The sequence below is a fragment of the Adiantum capillus-veneris genome, chromosome 16 (assembly GCF_014529385.1).
Source record: "Adiantum capillus-veneris isolate H3 chromosome 16, ASM1452938v2, whole genome shotgun sequence".
Lineage (NCBI taxonomy): Eukaryota > Viridiplantae > Streptophyta > Polypodiopsida > Polypodiales > Pteridaceae > Adiantum > Adiantum capillus-veneris.
In genome coordinates, this window is record NC_140946.1 from 71,135,494 (window position 1) to 71,145,611 (window position 10,118).

Here is a 10,118-nt window from a genome sequence, read left to right on the forward strand (position 1 = left end):
GTCTGTGCGTGCGTGGACGGTCAAGCGAGCTCCCCAGAGTATGATAAGGATTCAGGGATTTGGAGGGGGGGAGGGAGGAGAGGGGGAGAGAGAGAGGAGAGAGAGAAGAGAGAGAGAGAGAGGAGAGGAGAGAGAGAGAGAGGAGGAGAGACGAGAGAGAGGAGAGATGAGAGAGAGAGAGAGAGAGAGAGGAGGAGAGAGAGAGAGAGAGAGAGAGAGAGAGAGAGAAGAGAGAGAGAGAGAGAGAGAGAGAGAGACGAGAGAGAGAGAGAGAGAAGAGAGAGAGATGAGAGAGAAGAGAGAGAGAGGAGTGAGAGGAGATAGAGAGAGAGAGAGAGGAGGAGAGAGATGAGAGAGAGAGAGAGAGAGAGAGAGAGACGCGCGCAGGACGACTTGAAGGGATGGTGCTACAAGGTCTGTTTGGTTGCCTTTTCAACATGCGATGGTGATGGCAGGGTTTTTTTCAAGTGGGTGAGGAAAGGAATGGATGTTGCTGTATTGCACTCTCTCTCTCTCTCTCTCTCTCTCTCTCTCCACCTTGATTAGGCTCCCCCTTTCTTTTTTGGCCGTGCCTCTCTTGCGAGCTGCTCTACCTCTCTCTCTCTAGTCACGCAGCGTTAGCTGTCAACAAGAAAGCTGGAACCAGAACACAAATGGAGATATACAGGATAGTCATGGACCGTATCTAGAGAGAGAGCAAGAGAACGAGAGATAGAGAGAGAGAGAGAGAAGACATCTCTGATTATTCTCGAAGGTCTTAGAAATCAGTAGGGGTCAATTTACAAGATGCAGAGCTTGCGGGCGAACTTTCTTCGTCAAATAAGTGTTCCTGTGAAAGGTGCATCGTGGCGCTTCTCCTCGGCGGCCCCTCACCCCGATATGGAGAAAGTTACTGATCGCATTCTCAGCATCGTGAAAAGCTTCCCTAAGGCTGATCCCTCCAAGGTGACTCCCTCATCATATTTTGAAAATGATCTTGGCCTTGATAGTCTAGACACAGTGGAGGTGGTTTTGGCAATCGAAGAGGAGTTTGCTCTCAAAATTTCAGATGGGGAGGCAGATAAAATCGACCCTTGTACTGAAGCCATTAATTATGTAGCTGCCCATTCCATGGAAAAATATACTTGTGGTTTATTGTTCTTGCGTGTAAACACATGAAAAATGTTTTCGTTTTGTGCCTTCTTTTTGTTATTAGAGCCTTCACAAAGCTGTTTGACTCAGATAAAGAAGCCAATTGGTATAAATGATGCTATGCCTGTCATAATAATCAATATCTAATTCTCCTAAATGATTTTCTCATGTTAAACTGATCATTTAATATGGGGAAGTGCCAGGGGAGAAAAAAGCTAGAATATTGGTTAAGTTAGCAGACCGGCCACAATAGGGATCCAAAGGAGGGAAAATAGGGATACAAAGGGGGGCCATCTGCAAAAGAGCCATGTGCAACAATGGGCTTAAAAGACCCTAAGGTTCAGCTCATTAAGACTTCCAAAATGCTAAGGTTCCAAAATTCAAAGGTTGTGTCCAAAGGTCAAGCATGGGGGGAATTGGATGCTTTGTGTGTGTCCCAAAAGTCTTTATCAATCCCTACATAGGAGGGGGCAAGCCTTGGGAGTAGGGGATGAGAGAGAAACTCACACACACACACACACACACACACACACACACACACACACACACACAACACACACACACACACACACACACACACACACACACACACACACACACACACACACACACACAAGCTCCCTTTACACAAAGGGAATGAGGGACACATGTCAGCTCCCTAGCCCAGATGCCCACAAGGTGTACCCAATTCCTATTGGATGGCCTTGGAGGTGGACCAATGAGAATTAGGCTAGAGTAAATCTAGTTTAATTAATTTAAAAACACTTAAAAAAAGAACCAATAAGAATTAAGCTCTCTAGAAGACTATTGGGGCAGTCTCTCAAAGGGTCCAATGAGCATTCAGTAGCCCAATGGCTTGCCTGATTCCTATTGGCCAGGAGGCAAAGGGGTCCAATGTGAGATTCTAGTTGCATTTATTAATTACATAAAGCTCTCACAAAAGGGGAAAGGGGGACACATGTTAGAAGGATATCACTTATATTGCTTGATTATTATTGGCTAGCTCTAGGGAGGTCCAATGAGATTGTAGCATGAGAAAATATCAAGAGGCGTCGACCAAGAGAGAGAGGGGGCTGATTTTTGCAAGGCATTATCACACACACACTCACACAATCTCATGTGTGAAGTAAAGAAGACTCTCTCTCCTTCTCAAGCTTTAATGGAAAGCTTATCACCTACTCCAAGCTTTTGAGAAGGGAGGCCTGCACCAACAAATCTTGGCTTTGTGATGCAAATCCAACCAAGAGCCAAGCTTCCATGCATGCTCATCTCCTCTACCATGCTAATTACTAAGCTAAGCTATGCTAATATGAGTGATTATGTGAGGAGATGTACATCTTTCTCGTAAGAATACTCCTTCTTCCTCTCAATCTACTCTCATACCCCGCTAGCTCTCACCATCTTCGAAGGTGTGTGAGGTCTTGGGTCTGAGACCGGAGAGAATTGATGTTGTGTTTGATAAGTGTTTTGCTTAGTGCATGAAGCTTTCATCTTCATTGCACTAGCTAGTCTTGAAGGAACATAAATAATTGTATTGTACAATGTCTCTCTTGATGGGAGAAACCATAATACAAAGGCTTTTGGAGGGGGGACCGGCTCCATGTAAATCCGGTCCTCAACTGTTGTCAATAGCTTAATTTCTCTCTCTTTTGAAATTATTGTTCATGCTATCTAATCAGATGTTATGCTTTTTGTTGCTCTCTCCACCCAAGCACTCTTGTAATTCTCATTAGGAATCTATTCTAATGAAATGCCCACTATGTGCATGCTAATTTCCGCTACACACAAGGTTTTAGGCCGTTAAATGTTACATTGGTATCAGAGCACAAGGTTTCTCTTTTCTTGCTCAAGAAGGGAGGTCCTCAAGCTAGCTATAAATGGTTGGTATTATCAATTGCCTGTGAGTAAGTAGAATAGGGATTTTTCAGCCTTACAGTGCGCCTGCCTTCGTGCAGCTAACGGGGCATCACCGTCGAGAGATATGGTCTTAATAATGGAGTCCTACGGGGCTTGCCTACTGCTGCCTACGGCTTAACCACTATTGAGCTATTAGAAGCTTGATAGGAGCCGGTGCTGTTTTGGTGTTGAACGACCCTCTCTTCTATTCCTTGCAATTAATGGTATTCGAGCCACGGGTACAATAGCTTGAGTTCTTTTTCTAAAGGGGTAAAGAGGAGTAGAAACTAGGGCTTGAAGTGCCAAAGTACACCTAAAAAGTTTACACCTAAAAGTTGTTAGAATGGCTGACAATAGTAAAGAGAGTGAAATTAATGTTGATAACTTTGATTTTGCTAATGAGCAAGCTACTAATGATGCCCCGATGCTTGTTAACTGTCATAAAATCTAATATCTAACCAACCCAAATGATTTTCTCATATTAAATTAATCACTTAATGTGGGAGAATAAACGGGAACAAGTGTTAAGATATAGATATGTGCTTATAGATCTATCTCAACACGGGGCCAATAGTAAAGGGGCCCAAATGGGAGATGGTCTATCAAGAGCAAGGCTAACCAATGGAGCATAAGACCTTAGGGTTAGCTTCATTGAAGACCTCCAATAATGTGTGTAAAAGTCCTTTGACCTTAGGTAAGCTAGGGCTGAGCTTGAGGTGGGAACCCGGCCCAAGCTCGAGGTGCTTGTCGTGCTTGAGGTGCTTGTCCTTCTTGAGGTGCTTGTCATGCTTGAGGTGCTTGATTAAGATGCTTGAGGTGCTTGACTGACTCCATGCTTGAGGTGCTTGACTTGGTGCATGATTAAGGTGCTTGAGGTGCCTTGAGAAGCTTGCCTGAGATGCTTGTGGGAACACCCCCTACTTCAAGTGCTTAGTCATGCTTGATGACTAAGGGGCTTGCTCATCCAAAGTCAAAAAGATCCCTACAAGGAGGGGGGCGAGCCTACAAGGGGGGGGGATGAGAGAGAACACACACACACACACATACACAAGGGAAGCCCCAGCTTGAAGAGGCAACAAGGACACTTGTCAAGTTCCTCCTCATGTTGCCCTCATGGTGTGCCTGAAGCCTATTGGTTGGCCACCCAAGGGGTCCAATGATAATTTAGGATATTTAATTAATTGATTTTGCATTTATCAAGTCCTCTCTCTCAAAGGGGAAAGGGGGACACTTGTTCCAAGGCTACCCCTGTTGCTTGTAATGGCTCCTGCTTGTGATTGGCTAGGCCTGGAAGGGTCGAATGAGCTTCAAGCATGAGCTACAAGGGGGGGTCAACCCAAGCAAGCTAGGGGGGTGCTTAGGGGGTATACTCACCCACACACACTCACAAACACTCTCATTGTGTGCTATGCAAAGTGCAAGAGCTCCCTCTCCAAGCAAGTAGAGGTTGAGAGCCTACACCAACACTCTTGGCTATGGAGTGCAAATCCAACCAAGAGCCATGCTTCAATGCTTGAGCTTGTCATCTCCTTCTTCTTCATTACTATGCTATTATGTATGCTAGCTCAAGAGTTATGATAAGTGAGGAACTAGCTCTTTCTCGTATGAAATATTTCTTCTTCCTCTTCCCTACCCTCATTCCCTGCTAGCTCTCTCCACCTTCGAAGGTGTTTGAGGTCTTGGGACTGAGGCTTGGTATAGTTAAAGCTTTCTTCAAGTTTAGGTTATGCTATGATGGTGATGCATGAAGCTTTCCATCTTCATTGCTTCACCTAGGTCACAAGGAACACAAAGAATGTATTGTAACAAGTCCCTCTTTATGGGAGAAATCATAATACAAATGCCTATTGGAGGGGGGACCGGCTCCACATAAATCCGGTCCTCAACTGTTGTCATGTTCTCTAAATTCTCTCTCTTGCAAAAGTATTGTCTATGCCAAGTTAACTAATTGCTATGATTATGTTGCTATCTTCAATTATGTCTACCCGCTATGCTCACAAAATCATTTCTTGAAAGTATTCTCATTAAATTCCGCTACTCTCAAATTGAATAGGCAAATTCCATTACATTAACTATCTTGTTTCTAGGATTCAACAAGCCATGGGCAATCCATATCTCCAAAGTGAAGTGCAATGGGAGCTCCGTGCTCATGGGATTCTCCAAGCTCACCACCATGATGAGAGAACACCTAGGAAGCCTCCTTGTGAGACTTCCAAAAGAGGTCTCGCTCCGATTCGGGAAGAAGAAGAGAATCCATACGAAGGGCTCAAAATTTACTTCTTGATGATGCATCTCCTTCCCAAAGGAGAACTCAAGAGCCTCCACCGAAGGAACGAGAAAGAAATGAGTCTCCCGCCACCTCGGCGGAGATGGTTCCACGAAGACGGCGGGCTAAACGCTCTCCATCACCTCCAAAACGGAGAAGACCATCGCACCCTTCTCCACACCATAATTCAAAGAGGGACGACAAAAAGCAAGAGAAGAAGAAGGCGAGAAAGAGGACACCCTCTTCTCCATCTTCTTCATCCTCTTTCTCTTATGAAAGTGATGGTGAAGACGATGAAGATCAAGACAAGAAAAAGGCGAGAAAGAGGTCACCCTCTTCCCCACCTTCCTCAAATTCTTCACCGCTTGAAGAAAGTGATGGTGCAACCTTTGAACCATCAAAAAGAAGAGGCCATAGGAAATCCTATGTCGCATGGAAGAGGTTGTCCAAGCTCAAGAAGTTCAAAGAGGGAGGGAAGAGCATCTCTTTCCTTACCTATGATGGCACCTTTGGTGCTACGGACAAAGTCTTGGCCTTTATCCAACAATTTGATGTGGCGTTCGGAGATGAGGGCTTCACAGAGTCCTCTAAGCTACGCCATGTAGCTATTCACTTTCAAAAGTCCGCCAAGCAATGGTGGTCTAGCCTACGAGCCAACAGTGAAGCTCCACGAACCTGGGAAGCTTTAAGAGCTTCCATTATGAAGTAGTTTTTGGCCACCGATGCCAAAGACAAAGTACTCACCGAATGGCGAAGCTTAAAGTTGTCTCCCTATGAATCCATCCACAAACATGTAGACAAGTTTTGGGACCTACAACTCAAAGCCACTGTCTTCAAAAAGTTGGATTTTGGAGAGCAAAAGCAACAATTTGTGTGGGCTTAACCGAAGAAATGGCGGAGTATGTTAACTCCCAAAGGCCACGTACCATATTGGCGGTAATACACCGTACTATGGTGGCCTCTCGGATCAATTTCCAAATGGGGGCTAAAAGAAATAATAAGCCCGCGAAAAACAAGGGTTCCAATGAGCCTAAGGGGAAGGAAAATGTCCAAAAGTCTCCTAAGGGCAACTCCAACAAATCTAAAGAGAAGGGAGTTTACAAAGGTAAAAACAAACTCTCTCCTGAAGAGCTTGAGCGTTATCACAAGGATAACCGGTGTCAAGAGGAGGAGACTCACCAAACTCACCACAAAGGATCTCCTCTATGCCATGCTTGGGGAAAGGTAAGAGAACATGATGCTTTTATTCTCTTTGACCCTGGTTCTACTCACAATTTTATATCTATAGAGTTGGCCACCAAGCTAGGCATACAAGCCTACAAGATGGGAGATGTCCTACCCACACACAGTGCTTTCAAGGGGAAAGAAGCTTCAGTCACTCCCTTAATCGGGAAATTGAGGCTTCATGTCCAAAGCTATGTGGACAAAGAGGACTTCTTTATCTCTCCTCTTAAGCATGAGGATGTAATCCCAGGGGCACCATGGTTTGATCGCCTGGCTGCCATTGTTAAATTCCTTGAAAGGAGAATCTCCTTTAAGTTAGATGCTAAGGAAATGGGTAACACTATCCCCATTCTACATACACCAGCTTTCAACAAGTCAATAAAGAGCTCTATTTTGGCGTACATGATTTTTGTTAAAAATTCTCAAAATGAACCTAATGCTTTAGCAAAAGAAAATAAAAGCAACCAAAAGGAATTAGAGTTATCCAATTTTCTCAAGGGGTTTCAAGATGTCTTTATTGACGACATCCCTTGTGAGCTACCTCCTAAACGAGGTAATGATGACCATGCAATTGAACCTCTTCCAGGAAGTTCACCGCCTAACAAACCTCCTTATAAAGTTTCTCAAGCTCAACAAGAGGAGATTATGCGGCAAGTGCATGAGTTAGTAGAGAAGGGCATGGTTAGGCCTAGCTCATCTCCATTTTGCTGACTTGTGCTATTAGTGCAAAAGAAAGATGACACATATCGCATGTGTGTCGACTATAGAGCACTAAATAGGATCACTATCAAAAATAGGTTTCCCGTTCCACCGGTAGAAGACCTATTTGATAAGCTACAAGGATCGACCTACTTCAGTAGGATTGACCTAAAAAGTGTCTATCATCAAATAAGGATAGTTCATCAAGACATTGTAAAGACCGCATTTTGCACCACATTTGGTCTTTACGAATACATTGTCATGCCTTTTGGCTTGACCAATGCACCAGCCGCATTCAACCGCTTGATGGAGAAGCTGTTTAGGCCTCATCGAACCTTCACTAGAGTGTTCTTTGATGATATTATCATCTACTCTAATTCATTAGACGAACACAAGCAACACCTCCAGGTGATATTTCAAGTTTTAAGAGAGAATAAACTTTATGTTAATCGAAAGACAAGTGGATTTTTCTTGCAAGAGATTCAATATTTAGGTCACATTATCTCTCAAGATGGCATCCAAATGGATCCATTAAAGTTAGAGGTAATAAAAGGATGGCCTAAACCAAAGAACCTTCATGAACTAAGAAGCTTTATAGGTATGTGGGCATACTATACACGCTTCATAAAAAAGTTCTCACAAATTGCGGGACCATTACATGACCTAACAAAGAAAAGCGTTAGGTATACATTGTCTGCTAAGGAGAACAATGCTTTCGAAAAGCTTATATCTCAACATGTGCTTACACTACCGGATCTCTCAAAACCATTTGAGGTCCAATGTGATGCTTGTGGTGATTGCCTTGGAGCTGTTTTGCTTCAAGAAGGGCACGCCATAGGCTATGAAAGTCGAAGGCTCGACCCTGTTGAGCAAGCTCTAGGCATATATGAAAAGGAAATCCTTGCAGCTCTACATGCCTTAGACTCATGGAAGCACTATTTATTGGGGACTCCTTTCATTCTGTGAACGTATCACCAAAGTCTTAAGTACTTCATGACACAGACCAAGCTCTCCGACAAAGAAATTTGGTGGGCAAATTTCCTTTCGCAATTTCATTTTCGTATTGCTCACATTGTTGGCAAGCATAATCAAGTAGTAGATGCACTGTCAAGACGGCAAAGAGTGAATGCGGTTTCCATAGCAACTCACAATGATCTATCTTCAATGATAGATGAGTATGCTATTGATCCCGATTTTAGAGATGTGATTTCAGCCCTTGCATTAGGGAAGAAAGAAGAACCATTTACTTTACAATATGGTTATCTTCTCTATGGCAATAGACTATGCGTTACTAACTCACTACGTGAGAAAGTAATGTATGAATCTCATGCTCCTCCTTACGCGGGGCATAGAGGGATTCAGTATACCCTAAAGGGAACTGAAACATATTTCTATTGGCCTACCATGAACGTGAACATACAAGAGTATGTTTCTAAATGTGTGGTATGACAAAAGACAAAATTTGATAGAGGGAAGCAACCTGGATTGCTTCAACCCTTGCCAATCCCTAATTCACCATGGGAGAGCATATCCATGGATTTTATCTTTGGATTGCCTAAGTCTATCCATGGGAATACGGGAATATGGACGATAGTAGACAGGTTCAGTAAACAAGATCATTTTATACCTGTCAAAAAGACTATCAAAGCTCATCAAATGGCAACCCTCTTCATTTCACAAATTTTCAAGTACCATGGCTTGCCAATGTCCATAGTGTCGGATAGAGATCCTAGAATGACCAATAATTTCTGGAAGGGTCTCTTTGAGAATTTAGGGACAAGGCTAAACTTCTCTTCGGCCTATCATCCACAAACGGATGGCCAAAGTTAAATAGCTAGCCTAAAAATTCTCGATCTACTAAAAGCCTATGTAATGGTAGTAGATCAAAGATCCCAATGGGAGAAGTACTTACCCTTAGTGGAGTATGCTTACAGTAACACTGTACATACTTCCACAGGAAAAGCACCTTTCGAGGTAATTGAGGGAAGATAAAAAAGTCCCTTGCTACTTAAGGTACATGGGAAGATCTTCATTGCAGATGAGTATAGCCGAGACCTACAAGAATCTTTTCAAAAGATTAAGGATGCTATCTCTATCTCACAACAAAGGCAAAAGGCTGCTACTGACAAGCATAGAAGAGCCCAAGCCTTTAAAGAAAATGATTGGGTCTTATTAAAATTTCCCAAGGCTCGATTAAGGCACACGACGGGCAAGAATCCTACGAGACACCAAAAGTACTATGCTAAACTAGCAAAAAGGTACTATGGTCCCTTCCAGATTCTTAGGCCAATCAATGAGATGGCCTATCAACTCAAGTTGCCCAATCATTGGCTCATACGCAATGCTTTCCATGTGAGCCTATTAAAGCCTTACAAAGGAGAGCCACCTCAAGAACCAACTACTGAAGACCCATCGGAGATCAAGGACCACAAAGAGGTGCTGCAGCCCGAGTCCATTCTCTGACATGAAGACAAGGTACTAAGAGGCGGTAAGACTATTCGACGATATCTTATTAAGTTTAAGAATTATCCTTTTGAAGATGCTAGATGGATGCAAGGCATACAATTAAAGGATAACCTAAACCTTGTCAATGCTTACAATGCTTCCCAAGAGTAAGCAAATGTACCAAATGTATAAAATGAACAAAGTTTTTGTCTTATAAGACTCTCTTTTTCTTTATTGTGCACAAAAATGAAGTAGTATGCATGCTTAGATCAAGTTTGGGGAGACGACGTCTCCCAAATACCAAGTAGAGCTTGTCGCTCTACTAAGAAAGATTGATAGGACTAATGTGCAGACATGCTTGCGGCAGCCTCAGGCTCTCAAGCGCCAAATGGACTAGTCATCCATTATGGAATGATGTCGTAGGGTAACATAGGGATCCTCTATCCGCTAAGAAAAG

At 43.2% G+C, this 10,118-nt stretch overlaps 1 pseudogene; it reads left to right on the forward strand.

Annotated features, from left to right (window-relative positions):
• The first annotated feature begins 786 nt into the window (after positions 1 to 786).
• On the forward strand, positions 787 to 1,158 carry LOC147439254 (acyl carrier protein 1, mitochondrial pseudogene; annotated as a pseudogene).
• Positions 1,159 to 10,118: the final 8,960 nt, after the last annotated feature.